At 47.8% G+C, this 18,571-nt stretch overlaps 1 protein-coding gene and 1 non-coding gene across 3 annotated transcripts in view; both read right to left on the reverse strand.

The window, feature by feature from the left end:
* LOC144105456 (putative diacylglycerol O-acyltransferase Mb3761c) overlaps positions 1–18,571 on the reverse strand; it is a 322,783-nt gene that overhangs the window by 151,604 nt on the left and 152,608 nt on the right. The window lies entirely within an intron of this gene.
* LOC144105816 (U2 spliceosomal RNA) lies at positions 13,808–14,005 on the reverse strand. The gene has a single exon (XR_013308904.1). It is a non-coding gene; the product is annotated as a U2 spliceosomal RNA (small nuclear RNA).

Genomic DNA, 18,571 nt, shown 5'->3' on the forward strand with positions numbered 1-18,571 from the left:
ATAGTTGGATACAATCAGGCAATACGGACATATAACGAGAAAATCTGCGTTCGCGGCCGGTTCTTTCTTGGGTGTAGCGCCTTGCGTTCTGTGTCGCCAGGTAGCGCCCCTGTGGCAGCTTGCCGTGTTGACTGTTCCGTTGTCCTCCGAGTGAAGTAGCCAACCATCCCTTACAAAATATTTTTAGACAGTCTATGGACTATCCACAGACTTATGTCTTTAGAGTATATAGACTATCTATAGACATATCCTAGAGAACAGTCTATTATAATCAATGCAAATGCTATAGACAGTATATACACCATCTATAGATTTACGGCCATACACTTTTAGTAGACTTTTGCCTATACACAGTCTATAGAATGTGAATAGACAAAAATAAATATCTATGTGAAGGCAGTAGAGTCTATAAGAAGTCTATAGACCATTTTTATAAGCGATGTTCCTGCTACTTCATTTCTCAAGTCCCCGGCTATCTTATATCATTTTTTGTATGCTATGCAGTCGATACATTCCCAGGATGCATCAGCTCTGCGCTGAGTGCGTGAATATACACTCACATAGACACCTGTCTCCGCCTCACTTCTTACTTCAAGCTACATGTGCGTGACCCCTCAGTCTGATCTGAGAATTGCGTGACGAACCGCAGTTCGGGTCTCTAGTGCGTTCTCTACTCGGCACGAATGTGCCGCGAAGTGCACGCAACACATATGGAGAAATCGTGAATGCAACCCCTTGCAAAATAACGGGAGAGAGGCAGCGGCATAAGAATTCTTCGTGCGACGCGAGACACATCAACCCTTCGTTAACGTGCCCATTTTTGCTAACAACGGGGACCACGCAATAGGTAAACAATGCTAAAGCGCGCGAAAGTGCAGTAGATGAGCAAATGAAAGAAATGCGAGAAGTGTTGCTGATTGCAGTGCTACAAAAACACAATCTCTATTCAGGCATTCATTGGCACTAAAAGGCAGATACTGTAGTAGCTGTACAGAAAGCAAGGGAAAGGTCTGTGATGTATCGACAGCACTCATTATGGCAAATAATCATCCAACGGCGTTACGTAGGCGACAGGTTGCATTATTAATAGCTGTCTGCATTGCAAATAAACGCCTAAGGTAGTGAGCCAGTGCACATAAAATCAGGCCCCATATACTATACCGGGTATGAAAAACACCTCACAGTGAATAAGTAACGACCACGTATACACATAAGCAAGGAGTATCATGCTCACAGTTGCCGACATATAAAACTAGGCAAGAAAAATACCTCGGCAATGTTGTATGTCCATGCTTCATTTAGTCGGCGTTCCTTTTTGCGTCCGACGTGTTCTTGGCGCAGTAGGGGGAATACAAAACTATACGACTCATCACTAGAGTTAGCTGCTGCAGTTTTAGCAGGGTTTAAACTCTTCAGTGTGTAATGGTTTTCGCATAACAGCGCCGACAAACTGGACTTCATTAGCTAAGGAACTACGATTTTATGCTAGCCGCCGCGGTGGCTGAGTGGATATGGCGCTCGGCTGCTGGTTCCGAAAGACGCGGGCTCGATCCCGGCGGCGGCGGGCGAAATTTCGATGGAGGCAAAATTCTAGAGGCCCGTGTACTGTGCGATGTCAGTGCACGTTAAAGAACCCCAGGTGGTCGAAATTCCCGGAGCCCTTCACTACGGCGTCTCTCATAGCCTGAGTCGCTTTTGGACGTTAAACCCCCATAAACTAAACCAAACCAAACGATTCTATGCTGTTTCTTCCAAGACCAATCGGTGAATAGAAATGGTAGGATTTAATTCTCGCTTTATCTGTATTTGATCCAGAAATTAGGTTTACTAAAAGAAAACTCTGCGGGAGGGTGAAAAAAAAAGAGCGTTATTAATGGCTACTTCGTAGAGCCTACTTTATATACGACATATTATATACCAACAGTGTAGCGGTACCCGTCGGGGTCTACCCCGAGAGCTCTTTTGCTTTGCATGCATTCTGACTGATCACGTATTTGCAATACGAGCTTAGCTTTGTTTGCTTTTTTTGCTCGCAGTATATCATTCAGATTATCCTTCCCGCGTCATTAGATCTTCTTATTTGTTTATTCGTTTGCAGCTACACCCTTTCCATTTTGCTTCCACCTCTTCTGACCGACGGATTACTTGCTTATGGCTAAACTCTGCCGCAGAGTAAACTTAGTTTCTTTTTTTTACTTCATTCTATCACAGACAGACGACAGGGATTACACCGCACTCATTATACAGCAGCACAGACTTGATCTACGTAGCAGATCTACGCAGTAGTAGTGCACATCAGCTCATAACTGGCTATCAACTACTGCGAATGTAACTGTAATATGGACATGTGTTACCGGGCAAGCGTCTGAGGATCAACACTAATGGTCTTCGGAACGTTTCCGCGCTCTTTCCACACGTGTCTTGCGAGAAATGCAGCGCAGTAGATTAAGCGTTCTTTCCGTCAGGAAGTGTTAGATGGAGGTCCCAAAAACTAACTTGCGAAGTACAGATACTACGCCAAAGCTGGGCCAAACTTCTGCCCGTATGTAAACAGGAGGCTTCTTACATTACGGGTGCCACACAGATAACATAAGCCGAGGCATACACACTAAACACGAATTAACCTATATGGTAATGAAAAGGGAAGTAATCACTCCTCTGGCATACTCCCTTTTAGGTAGGTGGTATTGTGGCAAAGCCCTGGGCAGATTTTTATCTCTAATAATACTGAATACTGGCAATGGAAACAAATTCCTTCTTGGGAACATGCGAAGAGTTGGCAGTTACGAATATTTTAATCGATGTTTCAATCTTCTCTATTTGATAACCTCAGGACTTCGATGCCCCGTTTAAAAGCCTCCTCCCATTGCTAACAACATCAAATTAATACGCTTTGGAGTAGGAGTGCACCTCCGTTGCCAAGAGTAAGCATTCCGTATATTTAATGACCGCAATCTACTCCGGGTGAGCTGCACACCATGCCCATAAAAGGTCGAGTCTGCTAGAAGACAGCTTACTCTTTTATTGCTCCCACATAGCCTTATTCGTGTTCAAGGTGTAACCCGGGTGATGTCGTTCTTGATGGTCGTGTGGTGGCCCTGGTCCTCGCCTACGTCTTGCTAAGGCAATTCTGCTTGGCCCCATTGGCACATTGCATTTCTTGGCTCTTTTCTGGGCAAAACAACGACGACCCAAAACCGTTTTCTCATTGAACGTTTCTTGCATGAGTTGTGGGGGAGGCTGCGGGCGACCGTTTCACTTATGGTGACAGCTGGCTTCACTACCGGGGCAGTGGGCAACGCAGGAATGGTGAACATGCGTCACATACACGCGAAATATTAGCTCAAAGCGAATAGAAGCATAACAGAAATATAGACAATCTATTTCATAGACTAACAAAGAATATGGCTTGTTTTGTCAGCCTGCAAGGACGCATCCTTTAATCGCCAGAAATGAGCAGATCATGATTAAATACAATTTATAATACTGGCCAGGAAGCAGCTTCGATTTTTCCGATCTCACAGAAGTCTACCTGGGGTCACGTGTAATTTCAATAGAGCCAAGACTGCCTCGACCGTTTCTGTCAAAAAGTGGTGACGGGAAACTTGACAGGCTGCCTGCCAAAGCAAGGTGGGTAGAGGCCAGGGCTGACAAACTTTTTTCTCACCGCGCCAAAGATTTCCGAGCCCATGCGGTCAACGGGTTGAATGTGACGACACACAGGAGCAGCGAGCCTGCGCACACAGAAATCGAAAGTAAGATAAAAAAAAAAGCGCTGAATTTATTATCAATGCAGAGCCTAGCTTTTCTGAGAGAATTCTTCAGGGCTTGTAGGCATCATTCAAGGCAAAACACCAGTACACAGAGACATGTACCCGCAATCCTGCACATTTTCTTCTTGCTGCGAGAATGCAAGCAAATGCGGCTCATAGCACTAGAAGAAAAATAACAGCGGTACAGTTTCGCGTCTCCCTGAAATCCCGAAAAACGGAAGGGGCGGACTCAAACACAGGCGATATATCTCTCCGGCTTGTTTACCTATCCACGAAGAAGCGCTTACAGACAATGGCAGCTGCTTTGAATGCGGGAGAAAGTGGCAGGCTGCCAAGCCCACTACCTCACCGACGACGACGACCGCCAGCGAAATAAAACATCCCCATTCGACGTCGCAGAGACAGAAAAGACAAAGTTTAGAGCACGCATTTTTTTCACGGGCGCTTGCGGAAAGCGTCGGAGCGTGATTGAGCCGACACATCGGCGTAGATCTGAGGCGGAATACGCTTTCAAGCACCTGCTGTCGTTCCCTCCCTCCTCTACCGTTCCTGCCCTCACCACTACTCAACAGATTGTCAGATGCGCGCCGAAGGGAAAGACGGGATGAGTGTAGGGAAACGATGAAAAAATTCGCGCCGTGCTGCATGCGGCGTACACGATAGGCGAGGCGTGTAGTGGAACGTTCTGACTGAGCGCTTTCGACCAACTAACTCCGCGAGGGAAGACGACGTTGGAAACGGGACCATGAAAAGACAGAAAAGGGAATGGGGAAAGGGAGAGCAGAGGGAAAGGATGACGCGGGCAAGCGAAGTATACGCATGGATGCTCGGCATATATCTCTCCCTAGCACGTTTCATGCAAATCTCGGTCGAAGTCGGGAAACGAGGGAGCCGACATAAAGGAGGAAATAAAAAGGGATTGAAAAGGGAAATTCGGGAAAAGAGGGTGTGGGTAAGCAGCTTGAGGGAAGAAAGCGGAGGAGAGACGGGAAACGCGGGAGCGGAGAGAAATGATGAGAGCGAAACAAAACGGGATTACGGAGGGAAAAGCGAGAGAGATGGCGCTTGGGTGGCGGCGCGCGTGCAGCGGCTCTGGGGAATCAAGAGGAGGAAGAGGCGCACAACGGGCACGGTTCCGCGAGATCTCGCGTGGCTGGATCCGTCACTGCCGCCGTCGCTGGTCGTGGCGGTGCGAAGAGCGGATGCAGCGGCGTTTGCTTTCGTCGACGTCACTGGCTCGCAGAGCGCCGCCGTCGGCGGAAAGGCCGGCGTATTCAGAACGTCACGACGACCCCTGACTCGCGCAGCTGTCGGGCCAGAGCACGATTTGTCACGCGCTTGCGAACGGCCTCTCGCTTTCTTCCTGGGACTGCGAACCATGACGCTGTGCATGTGTGTGTGTGCGTGGCATCAAATTGTGCCAGAAGCGGCGGTAGTGTTTAGACGCTGTGAAGCCTGCTGCTATGCAGTGTATACGCGGAGAGTTTGCCGCTCGTGACAAAAGAGCCGCTCGGGATGTTAATTAATGCGACTTGGTTCCCTAATTCTCTAACTGCGGCAGTGGAGGCGTCCGTTCGTCCCAGTCTTGATTGCTTTCGCCTTTACAAACACAATGGTAGTCTTATTTTACCACGTCGATAGCCGTAGCAGTGTCAGTATTTGCAGTATTAGTACTTTTGTGAGAACACAACGGAACAGGTGTCATAAAGGATGGTCGCACTAACATTGATGTTCTTAATACTGAACACGGCAGCTACATCGAAAATAAACTGATATGCTTAGAGTGTGCCCACTTCGTGTGAAGAAGCTGGAGTAAAGAGATGGCACGGTTGTTTGTACTCACATTTCCTTCTGTTTCTAACTCACTACTGCTTTACGTGCTTTTGACATGGGAGACACTAGTGTTCCATTCCCCAAATGCAACTCTTACATAAATGGGCTATAGACTGTCTACAGAATTCTAAGAGACTCTATAACCTTCCTATAGATATTTCCTTTTGTCCATTCATGGTCAATAGACAACAGTCTGCTAAAAGTGTAAGGCCATAAATCTAGAAATTTTCTATAGTGTGTATAAGTTTTGTCTATAGAAAGCATAGGCTATAGAAAAAGTCTATGAAGAGTCTATAGGCTGTCCAAAGAAACTTTTTGTAAGGGAAGCGCATAATTCTTAACAAAATGGCTTTCAACACTTCGCTGAAGTCATGGTGGTGATACAACCAGTTTCTAGTCCAGTGATGTTTTTTACTTCGCAAAATTTATCTTCACAAATATCTAACAAATAAAGCTATACGAACGGCGAATTTTTACGGAGTTTCAGATTATTTTAAGCGCCGAAATCATGTCAGTTTTTCGAAATTTGCGGACGAGGTTTTGCAGAAAAGAAAGGAATTTAAATAGAGATTCTTGTGTAATTTGGGCGAATCTTCACGGAGTTTCAGGAAATTTTAGGAACCCGAAACATCTTTTTTTCAAATTGGCGGACTTTCTAGGTGTTGCAGAAAATAAAAGGACCTTAAATGGAGATTTTTGTGTCTAAGTTGGGCGAATTTTCGGTTACGGAATGAAGCAACACTGTTCAGCCGCTCTCGTAGCTTCCTGACAGACACAACACATCTACTTTAATCCTGCCTTCCAGTACCAGGAGGGCCGTCGTCAAGCAAGAAATCCTACAGAGTACACCTGATTTTTCTTCTTTGTGCAGACCAACAGTGGTTCATCCACTCGGACTACGCTAGCCATCCTTTTCGCAGCCATCGTTGCGTTTGGTTAATTTAGGTGACATTACGTCATTGTTGTCGTAGTAGCAATAACAGCCGCTGCAGTAGTAGTACTAGAAGTAGTACTTAGTAGCAATAGCAACACCTGCAGTAGTAGCAGAAGGATAAATTTTAGCAGTACAAGTAGTAGTAGTAGTAGTAGTAGTAGTAGCATGTCTGCTCCAACAGAAAGATCATTGACATCCCGGAATCACGCGATGGATTTCAGAGCAACGAAATATACGCCGTCTGTGGTGATACACCTCGGAGGTCCTTCTGTGGAGATGACGGGCGCAAAGGGGAAAAACGGGACCGCTCTACTACAATCGTCGTCACTTCGGCGCCACCCAAGACGGGCGGGTGAAAGGAAGCAAGTGGTATGTCTGAAATATTTTTGCGCACGCCCACAATCGATTGCTTGTTCGAGCGACGAGTCGTAAAATAAAGAACCGGCAGGGCAGCACAGGGTGGGCTGACCCCGATATGAACGACGGGGGGGTACCTCCCGAGATAAAAACCCGAGCCTCCCGACACCAATAAAGGGAAACACGACGCCCCTTTTTTCGCCAACCCGAGCATCATCACTGCCGCCTACACGCGAAAAGCAGGGTCATCGTATACCGGAGAGGCGAACAAGACGCTCCCTAAGACGACGAAGACGGGAGCGGGGAGGTTCGGGAAGAGAGGAAGTTGAGGAGGAAAGTGAAGGAAGGAGCTTCGGCTACCACCGACAACTAGGGAAGCGGGGACGTTCGCTCGGGGAAGGGTGGGAAGGAGAGAGCCGTTGTGGCTCCGGACGATGCGACGACCGACCCAACGCTCTTCCCGGCGTCGGTGATAATCGAGCGCGAGCGAAAAAAAAGGGGAGAAAGGGACTCGCGCTCGCTTGCGTGTGTATTATGCCACGGCACAGACTCTGCCGTCGGCCGTAAATCAATCACCGGCGCTCTTCGGGGCGAGGTCGGGACGTCGTCGTAGCGATCCCTCGTCGCCGTGCCCGGCTTGGGTCAATCAGCGACGGACGGACGCCCCATCTGCCCTCCTTTCATCCCGAAACCCGCGGTGCACCGTCCTCAGTTGGAGGCACTCTATTTGTCCTCCGCCGATGGATACTCGGGTTCGCCAACAAAGGTCAGCTGTGCGAAGGAGAGCACGCGCGTGGCATAGATAGCTGGGTCATGACGATCGGACCAGCGTATACGTGTGTCCAGGTTCTTTACCTGTTTTTCCTTCGCGCTTTTTTTTTTCTTGTTGGTGTTGTGCTTTCCTTCGTAACGCTTGCATCCGGTGCACCATCATACGGCGTCTTTGAGTGCTCGGGCCAACCATTTGTCACAACCCTCGATTTAATTCTAAGTGTATTCTTAGTTTCTCTTAATGTGAAAGCGTCATCTCGATTCGAGGACAGCGCCGGAAGTTTTGCCGTCCTTGGGGACCGGTAGCAAGAGCTGCACTCGGATATTTTATTGAAAAGCAAAACAGAGGCCGATGTGTTTTACCGTTTTGATTTGGCCATAATGGCTCCTGTGCACACGGAGAGATTAGGAAGTTCGGTAGATTTATTCCTAGCGAGCACTTAAATGCCTTAAAAAACGTACTAGTGAGAAAGTCAAGGGCAGAAGAGGAGAGCATATAACGTCTACAGTGCGCATTGGTTCATTCTTTTTCCAAGCTGAACCAAATGGTTCCGACCTAAGTATTACTTGAATGCTGTGTCGGATAAAATTGTGGAATAAAATTGTCCATTTACACTACTATAATGTACCAAGTTCGCATGTTTTCACCTGTGCTTGAACAGAAGACCTTTCCTTACAACGAGAGCTGAAAAGAAAGTACTCCCCGTGGTTAGAGGCGCCCACTTAATACCTGGTGATAGCAGAAAAGTCGCGTATTTAAGTAATGGCCCCTAAGAATGCCATCCAGGCGGTCCGGCGGGGAATATTTAGAGAAATTTCGGACGCTTTTGTGGTGTTGTGATTCACGTGGTACTTTCTTCAAGACCAGTAAGCCTAAAAGAAAGTACTCTCTTATTAACGCTGATTACTTAGCACTTATTGATTACTTAGCACTTATTGAAAGCACCCGCTGAACGAGCGTCTGCACGTAAAATATCACCAGGTGCGTCTTCATGGGCAAGTGTCTACCATGAAGGGTGCTTTTGGAATCTGTTCACATTCATAGAAGTTCAGAGCGGGCCAGTTCGATATTTTGCTTGTTTCAATGTTTTCTTGCACCTCCTTGCATGTTTCTTTAATAGTTCAGAGATGCAGAAACACTTGAAACCAAGGCCCACGCTTCATATTGGACAAAGAGTAACGTTTCTGAAAACAACGCACACTTACTACGCCATTTATGTCATCTTAACGCCACCAACTTGGCCCCGTAACTTCCCTGTGAACAGGCACTGAAACTTTTATTTCTATTTCTTTCATTTCTTACTTTGGTGATAACTGAATAGCACGCAGCACACCACACCACTTCGTGAGTGGTGGAAGTGCAGAGCGGCTCAGATGCTTTTACACATAGCCTGAATTATTAGTTAATTCGCTATTATACTTTTAAACTTGAAATTAAGTGTGCGGAGGCGCAGCACTGGAGGTCTCCGGATCAATCATGCCCACCAATTCTGGACAAAAGCATTTTTCGACGGGAAAGAGTTTGTGAACGCAATTTTTTCATATATCGCAAGATTTAAGAGAAAAAATCAATATATGCGCTGATCTCCTGTCAGCAGGCTTGCATTTGATTGCTGTTAGCGTTTTTGCTAGCGTCAGGAACGTTCCCCAGCGGTTTTCTAAGGCAGTCTTAACTGCTCGATGGGAGCGATGGAAAAATTTCTCCTACGCACCGAGAGTATGGACCGCTACTTTCAACACTTGCATAACAGCACCTTGCAATACTCCAATATTCAGAAACAGAAAAGTTTTATCTAAGAATGCTGTACATGTTCTACCGCGTGGGATCCTTATAACGTGCACGGCAACGCATAGCACGAGCATAACTTATGCATTACGCTTGCTTTTAAAGCGGGTGCCGTCGTCCGGTAATGAAACCCAGAACTTTGTTCTCAAAAACAGAACACAATACAACAGAGTCACATCGGCGGAGTTCGAAGAAAAAAACCTACAGAATCATGAGGCCAAAGGGGCTAATACAGAAAAAACAGCACTATTATAGGACGCTTTGCAACATGGAAACTTCGAATTGAAACTGGCGAAACTTCCTTGAAGCTTCTCTTACTTTCGCGTTGAAAGCTAATGAACTGGCAGAAAGATAAAAAAAAATGATGTATTGCGTTAGGCCGAGAGCCAGCGTAGCGAATAAATGCGGAGCTTACAAACCCAAGAAGCAAGACGTAACAGCCTAAGTGATTGCAAAATAATTCCACAGTTCGACAGATCCCCACCCTTATTCAGCTTTCTCCACCCACACGAGCAAAAATATTTTCACAAGACGAAGTGCATAAGAGGAAGTGACATGAACGGAGAAACAATGACCGTAATTAAATAAAGGCAATGTACAATGTGCTCTACCAGCCCAGTTTTGGCCTTCTGCAGTGCTGTCGAGCCCCGCCGCGGTGGCTCAGTGGTTAGGGCGCTCGACTACTGATCCGGAGTTCCCGGGTTCCAACCCGACCGCGGCGGCTGCGTTTTTATGGAGGAAAAACGCTAAGGCGCCCGTGTGCTGTGCGATGTCAGTGCACGTTAAAAATCCCCAGGTGGTCGAAATTTTGCCGGAGCCCTCCACTACGGCACCTATTCTTCCTTTCTTCTTTCACTCCCTCCTTTATCCCTTCCCTTACGGCGCGGTTCAGGTGTCCAAAGATATGAGACAGATACTGCGCCATTTCCTTCCCCAAAAAAACCCATTATTATTCTTATTATTAGTGCTGTCGAAAGCTCTTTATAACAAGCATAAAACAAAGCCTGGATTTTAAAGGTACACTGCCGGGGAAGGGCCAGCAAGCTTACGCAAAAATTTTGAGCGGCCACCCTGCAGTCCTCTTCGCTGCTCGCGTGCTTAGCACTGACACTTTTGCCCCGCTTAGCTCCAAACCTTTGCATACTAACCCAGAACCTATTATTAATTGCGCGCTCACCCCCGTACCAGCGAGCAAACGAGTCACGATCTAAGCAAAAGCGGGCCGCGAGCGAGAATTTGTCGCAAGCGCGTTATTAGCGGCTGTCACGTACAGTCCTGGCTGCTTCGCCTTCGCAGCACTACCCAGCACGACCAGTCGCGTGACGTCAGGCCTTGATATTGCGGCGCCATTGGGACCAGCGGATTTTCTTTGAAATATGGGGGCCAACAAGCGCACCTCACTGAATTATTTCACACCTTAGATTATCCTCCTTTATTCGCTTTTATTTGTTCCGAATTATTGAGTACCCCGAATTCAGAAGATCAGCAATGCCAGTATACAATATGCGGTGGTACTATGTGATGTTGGGCTGCTGTGCGCGAGATCGCGGGATTGTTAATCCGGCCGCGGTGGCCGCATTTCGGCGGAGGTGAAATGAAAAATTACCCGAATGTTGTGCGATGCCAGAGACCGTTCAATAAATCCAGTCAATCTAAATTAATCAAAGCTCTCCACTGTGCGCTGTACACCATAGCCTAGAGCTCAGCGTCGGGAGCTAAGACTATGCTGCCACGCATTACTGTTCACTCGTCACTTATACCCTTGCAATCTCTAGCGTGCATAGTGTTCTGTAACCGCGACTCCTTGTGAATATTTTGACTTAAGTGGCTGTAGCGCACGGCTCAATGTATGTGAGATTGTGGCTTCATATCAGAAGTACAGATCGTTGGGCCAGTTCGTGAAGAGAGCTATTCAAGAAAACTTGGCGCAAAACACAACGGGACACGTGGCAGAAACACGAACACACACACAAGCGCGCGCGTATTTGTGCGTGTTTCTGCCGCGTGTCCCATCGTATTTTGCCCGGAGTATTTTTTGGAGCGTTAGCTCTTACTCATCAGGTTTCGAGGTTTCGTGGGGTCTGCTACTACCCTTGATCACAACGCCATCTGTGGCAGCAAGTACTCATCAAGTTTCTAGTTTTCGTGAGGTCCCCTACCACCCTGAGATCAAAGCGCCATCTGGGGTTACAACTACAAAACAGCGCACCTCGCATTGAGCCTTGTAGCGCCATCTACAATAGCATTGTAGAAACAACCGCCTGCCGCGTGCTAATGATGACGTCACGACCCAATATGGTGGATAGAGGTGGAACTATGTGAATGTGACGTCAGGGGACAAAATGGCGGCATAGTTTCTTTCTCGAATCCAAGATGGTGGCCATTAAAATTCGTTGCGCCCTCTCACCCCTCTCCCCCTCTCCCTAAAAAATAACCTAAAAAGGGGAAGAAAACTGTCCCGTTACGGGACCGCTATACACAATATGGTGGATAGCGGTGGAACTATGTGAATGTGACGTCAGGGGCGAAATGGCGGCATAGTTTCTGTTTAACGAATCCAAGATGGTGGCCATTAAAATTGGTTGCGCCTTCTCACTCCTCTCCCCCTCTCACTAAAAAAAAATCCTATAACGGGTAAGAAAACTGTCCCGTTACGGGACCGGAAAACACATATGCATTCGTTCTGCTATATATGCTTCGACAACAACGGGAATCTATCCGGGGACAGTTGTGTACCGGATTTGGTAGGCAAATAAAACCGTATGGGTTGTGGTACAAAAATAAAACCGCAAGTAAATAGTAGGTAAACCTAGTATACATGCAATTACTAATTGAAGCGTTACCATATCGCAACGCAAGCCTAATTCTAGGCCTACCTTGACCCCCACAAACGAAGAAAACGTTTCGAACGTACCTTGAGGGGATGTAACAGACGTGCATCGTAATTTTTCTGATAGATGGCGCTAGGCGGCTATCGTTCCGCTAGGCGGCATGCGTGCACGCGTAGCCGAGCATGGTGGCAATCCACCCCGTTTCAAAGGGTATTACATTTCGTTTCTCTAGACGAGCGGCGGGTTCTTCTTCGTTTTCTTCATCTAGTGAACCAAACAGCTAACGCTCGTTAATTCAACGTATTTCGAACGGTGGCGGTCTTTTTTTAATATATTGATTTTCGACGAGCCTGCAGGCCCATCTCAGCTAAAAGGAGTGCAATAATGCACGTGTAACTCTCTCTCAGTCCAAGTCAAAAAGCCGCGGTGGTCGAAATCAATCTGGAGTTTTCCACTACGGCGAGCTGCGTACCTAATGGCGTTCTCTTTCCACGTAAGTATTCATCAATTGCAATACTGAAAAACAACGAACGTCTGATAGCTTGTTATTTTTGAACGCTACGTTAACAGCTACCCTCTATAAGGCCCTTGGTCCTGAGAATAACAAAAGCGCAAATAAAAATAATTGGTGACCAATTTCAGACGAGCTCATTATGCTTTCATTATAGTTACGCCTGGGCGCCTTATGAAGTTTTTGTTATTCAATTTAACATCTCGAAAGTTTTTTTTTCTCATCAACCCTCATGCTGGCAGGCAGTGATTCATTATAAATTAAATAAAAGCCTGTCTGTCTGTCTGTTGTTGCCAGGAAGAAAGAAAAGGAAAGTGCACAGGCCTGCCCACTGGCTCAAGCCGAGCCACAATCGATACCACGTGCTGATAGTAGGAGAGTTCAAAGATGGTATAGAAATAATAATAATAATTGTTTTTTGGGGGAAAGGAAATGGCGCAGTATCTGTCTCATATATCGTTGGACACCTGAACCGCGCCGTAAGGGAAAAGATAAAGGAGGGAGTGAAAGAAGAAAGGAAGAAGAGGTGCCATAGTGGAGGGCTCCGGAATAATTTCGACCACCTGGGGATCTTTAACGTGCACTGACATCGCACAGCACACGGGCGCCTTAGCGTTTTTCCTCCATAAAAACGCAGCCGCCGCGGAGTAAAAACGCTAAGGCGCCTGTGTGCTGTGCGATGTCAGTGCACGTTAAAGATCCCCAGGTGGTCGAAATTATTCCGGAGCCCTCCACTACGGCCCCTCTTCCTTTCTTCTTTCACTCCCTCCTTTATCCCTTCCCTTACTGCGCGGTTCAGGTGTCCAACGATATATGAGACAAATACTGCGCCATTTCCTTTCCCCCCCAAAAAACCAATTATTATTATTATTTCTATACCATCTTTGAACTGTCCTACTATCAGCACGTGGTAGCGATTGTGGCTCGGCTTGAGCCAGTGGGCAGGCCTGTGCACTTTCCTTTTCTTTCTTCCTGGCAACAACAGACAGGATAGAAAAGACGCGCGGTATAATGACCCAGGCCGATCCCGGAGGCAGTGCAATACCGGGCCAACCGGTGGCGGAAGTGAAGCAACCTTCAAGCACTCCGCCACATTTTCAAAAATAATTCCAATATTTTGGGTTCAAATGGGACCCGTATCAGATATTCTACGGGTCCCATGTTTCAACTATTTAAATAAAAGGAAAACATATTTAAATAAAAAGGAAAACTTGGAGGAGACATATAAGGTCCGCCTTAAGGATGTGACGCGATAGCGTTGATGTGTTAATGCCCATGTATGAGCAATTGGTCATTCCCACCTTTACATTCATAGGTCCCTGGAAGTCCTGACAGCACTCCTGGTGGCGCGAGTGGGCAAGGGATGCACCACTGACCTGCGATGGCAGGCGTTGCCACCGGTGGGGCTTGTGCGACCCAAGTAGCTCTGCGCGAGCAGCCTGTCGCGATTAATAATTGATATAACAGCCACGTGCCACGATGATCACTTAACTCACAATCCGGTGGGCAGTTTGTGATGAATCCACAAGGTCACGTGACCTAGGTGGCCCACGTAGGGTGATTCACAGGGGGGTAGCCAAGTGGGCCGCCCTACGCCACCCTATTTTTCGGTCACAACGCCAACGGCGGATTTTCTGTATAACGGCGTCTTCAACGCTTTAAAATCTGGTTTTGTACGTTTACAGTTAAGTAACATAATAATAATTGGTTTTTTGGGGAAAGGAAATGGCGAAGTATATGTCTCATATATCTTTGGACACCTGAACCATGCTGTAAGGGAAGGGATAAAGGAGGGAGTGAAAGAAGAAAGGAAGAGAGAGGTGCCGTAGTGGAGGGCTCCGGCATAATTTCGACCACCTGGGGATCTTTAACGTGCACTGACATCGCACAGCACACGGGCGCCTTAGCGTTTTTCCTCCATAGTTAAGTAACACCAAAAGTATATTTCCAGAATGTGAGTGGCACTGGCGTAGGACACACTGTAGCTAATCAAATGCGTCGCGAGTTGGTAATGGTGTTCCCAGAACACGCTAAAGCTATAGCCAGCATGCTTGGATGCCGTGACCGGCAACCATCTGAAGCACAGCTGGCTGGCGAGCGCACCAGCGAAAGCAGCGGCCAGCAGGACGACCAAGCGGGTCAGCGCCATGAAAAGGTCCCGGCATTGTCTGGTTATAGCCTTTGGTTCGATTCCCAGACGGCTTTGCGTTCTTTTAATCATTAACTTGGCAAAAACACGCGTCTTTTTTTTTTATGCGTCACTAAAACATCGCAGGACTGTTAGGAGCTTCTAGGACGAATGATCACGTTATGTGGCTTGCAATTACTAAGAAATTAAGAAATAAGTTGTTAATTAGGTTGCATCCGTTAACCATCAGGCCGGCCCTGCTGCATAAGCTGCGGCCTCTTGAGAAAGCCGTCGCCAGCCGTCGCCAACGGCTTTCTCAAGAGGTCAGTTTTTTTTTTAATTGACCTGTTCCATGCATTTCCTGCCATCTCTTTGCTATGTGTCCGCCGAGATGTAACAGATACTGAGCCATATTCCTTTCCCCCAAAAAACCAATTTTCCTATTCTCGTTGCTCGACTACTGATCCGGAGTTCCCGGGTTCGAACCCGACCGCGGCGCCTGCGTTTGTACGGAGGCAAACCGCTAAGGCGCCCGCGTGCTGTGCGATGTCAGAGCACGTTAAAGATCCCCAGGTGGTCGAAATTATTCCGGAGCCCTCCACTACGGCACCTCTTCCTTTCTGCTTTCACTCCCTCATTTATCCTTTCCCTCACGGCGCGGTTCAGGTGTCCAACGATATATGAGACGGATACTGCTCCATTTCCTTCCCCCAAAATCCAATTTATTATTAATTATTATTATTATTATTATTAGTAGTAGTAGTCCCGTTGCGATCTCGAAACATGATAGAAAATATTTCGGAGCTACTTCGATTCACGCAGATTATTAGCTGCGAAGTGGTGGCAGCGTTGAGTACTCTGAATACCTCTCGAACGAGACTGCGATAACACACAACAGCCTGAAGGTCCAATCTCCCGTGCAGCATCGTATAAGACGCTCCATAGTGAATTGGATGCGCTAAGGAATTTGCAGAAAAAATTCGCGTTGCTTTTAAATCGAGGATTATATTATTTTTGTTTATTGAAATCACTCCATAACACTCAGGAACTTCTACTGCAAACTTTGCGATAAAAGCTGTACTAGTAACTACTTAGGATTGCATTCATTTGCGAGCATTAGCTGATTCGCGGCCAATGTGAACGCAGCGGAGGCACGCGCTTGCATAGAGGCAATAGCCCGTTCGGTTAACGCTCTCTGACGTCGCAAAGGTACGACAGCTCCACCGCTGCTAACCGCTCCTTAAGTGCCGCTCCTACCCAGCTGCTCCTTTACAGCTGCTTTTAACGCGACAGCGTTAAGGAGCTCGTGCCGCAGAAACGCCGGTGTCGTCGGCGTCGGCCGTGAGCGAAAAATCCCTCCTCCTCCTCCTCCTCTCAATATACGCCACAACCCCAACAGATAGCGCGCGACGGCAGCACCTCCCGCTCGTCTCGTTCGGGTGCAATGGGGCTGTGCGGGGACGCAGGAATCACGCGGTGAGCGGCAAACAATGCAGCGCACATCCAAAGCGCGTTCACCACGAAGCCTGCGGCTTGCTGCCCGTTCGTTCGGCGCGGAAGCTATGCTGGCGTTCGTGGCATCGGGTTTGTCGAGAACGATGTGCCGACGAACTACGACTGCACCTTGAGTCCCGCGCGTTTCGGCAAGGCGCCTGGCAGCGCTTGTACGTGGTTTTCCGCTCCGCGCGTCCGTTTCACCGTAGTACGTAGCAGAGCGATTTGTCTAACGGGCAAGGCGTCGCGCCGAACAGGTTGTGGCGTTTCGTGGACTCCCTGGCAGTGCTGCAAAATGCTGTCGCGTTCCACTCTCAAAAGCATAACTTAATCGTCCTCCAATTTTTCTTCCCGAGGTTGTATATTACCGCGACAGCGTTAAGGAGCTCATTTCGCAGAGAATCCGGTGTCGTGGGCGTCTTTGGCCGTGAGCGAAAAATGGCGCATCTCGGTGGGGACCTGAACCGTGCCGTAGGGGAAGGGATTTTCCTTCCCTTACGGCGCGGTATGGTGTCCAGCGAAAATTGTGAGACAGGCGTCTTTTCCTTTCCTTAAAACCAATTTTAATTTCAATATCCTTCCCTTGCGGCCCGCTTCGGGTGTCCACCGAGATATGTGACACAGGCGTCCTTTCCTTTCCTTAAATAATTTCATTCTCATTTTCCCTGCCTTACGACGCGGTTATGAAGTCCACCAAGATATGTTTCCTTTCCAAAAATTGTCCCGGCAAGGGGACTTAGCGAAGAACGATGGCGTTCCGTGGATTCTTTGGCAATGCTGCAACACGCTGTCGCGTCCTGCTGTTAAAGGCGAAGCCTAAGCGTCCTCCAAAATTTTCTCTAGCTACCCGACCTCTTGCTTTTCAGCTGTTCACTTCTTGATTATTTCTTCCTTTCTTCTCTCAATCCCTCCTTCATCCCTTCCCGTACGGCGCGGTTCAGGTCTCCGCCGAGATGCGAGACCGATACTGCACCATTTCCTTTCCCCAGCAACCAATTTTGAATTTTCATCTTTGACTGCCTCGTTTATTCCTTCCGTTACGGCGCAGTTCTGGTGCAAGCCGATATGTAAGACAAAGACAGCGCAATTTCCTTTGTCTAACAACCAATTTTCAATTTTCGTAAACATCATAATAATCAGTCTTGGCTCGATTTATTCCAGGAAAAACGCCTCTCCCCTTGACTTACAATTATCCCTGTCCTCCGCCGTCCACCACCACGATATTCGTGCACGTTTGTTGTGTGTCATCTGCCCAATTCTATTATGTGTGCAGCTGCAAATCACTTCCTGTTGAATCATTTAGTCGTGATCTGCCACGTTTAGTCATGGTGCCTCGTTTCGGGTGACACGCATCTTATGGTAGTCAGTGATTCGGCTGTGTTTCCAAGCATGGACACCAGCGCACGTGCCACAACCACTCAGTGGGAAGGGATTGCAAGGGTCGTCAGTGAGATTTCCGAGTTTGCCGGCATTCGGATGGTATAATGAAAAGCATGCGAGCGTCTCGGTACTATGAAGGTATTTCCGTTCTAGCCGCATATGTATGCGTAGCGTAGTACGATCAGCTCTCACCGCCCACCGAACCTTTTCCTTCTTGGCAAGCGGTGGTTCACTGGTTAAAGCACTATAGTCAACCGACCCGGAGAACCAGGGCTCGAACCCGACCGCTGCGGCCGCTTTTCGATGGAGGCGAAAATGAAAAAAAAAATTAGTGTGGATTAGCTCAGCTAATCCAGGATATACAAAGCGAAAGATGGCGTGCACTGTATTCGTTGGCGTTGATGATGTTCTAGATGACGATGGCTTTGAGGAAAGGAAGAGCGCATAACTGGCCCCCTGTATATGCGGACGCCTCATTCGTGCTTTGATACATAAGGCGGTGGTGAGAGAGATATGTGGCCTGAATGCATTAGCGGTGACAGCGTTGTGGCTGACATGCGGCACTGCAGCATTAGCTAGGCCGAAGCGCTCATTTGGTGATCATTATATCGCGATCAACCATTAACTGCATGCCACCTCCAAGGGCGGAAGGGCGGGCGCGCTGCTTATCCAGTGTGCGGAACGCAATCAAAGCTGGCTTTTGCGGTTGGACACCTCCCGCCGCGATGGCTCAGAGGTTAGAGCGCTCGGCTACTGATCCGGACTTCCCGGGT

The sequence above is a fragment of the Amblyomma americanum genome, chromosome 9 (assembly GCF_052857255.1).
Source record: "Amblyomma americanum isolate KBUSLIRL-KWMA chromosome 9, ASM5285725v1, whole genome shotgun sequence".
Classification (NCBI taxonomy): Eukaryota; Metazoa; Arthropoda; class Arachnida; order Ixodida; family Ixodidae; genus Amblyomma; species Amblyomma americanum.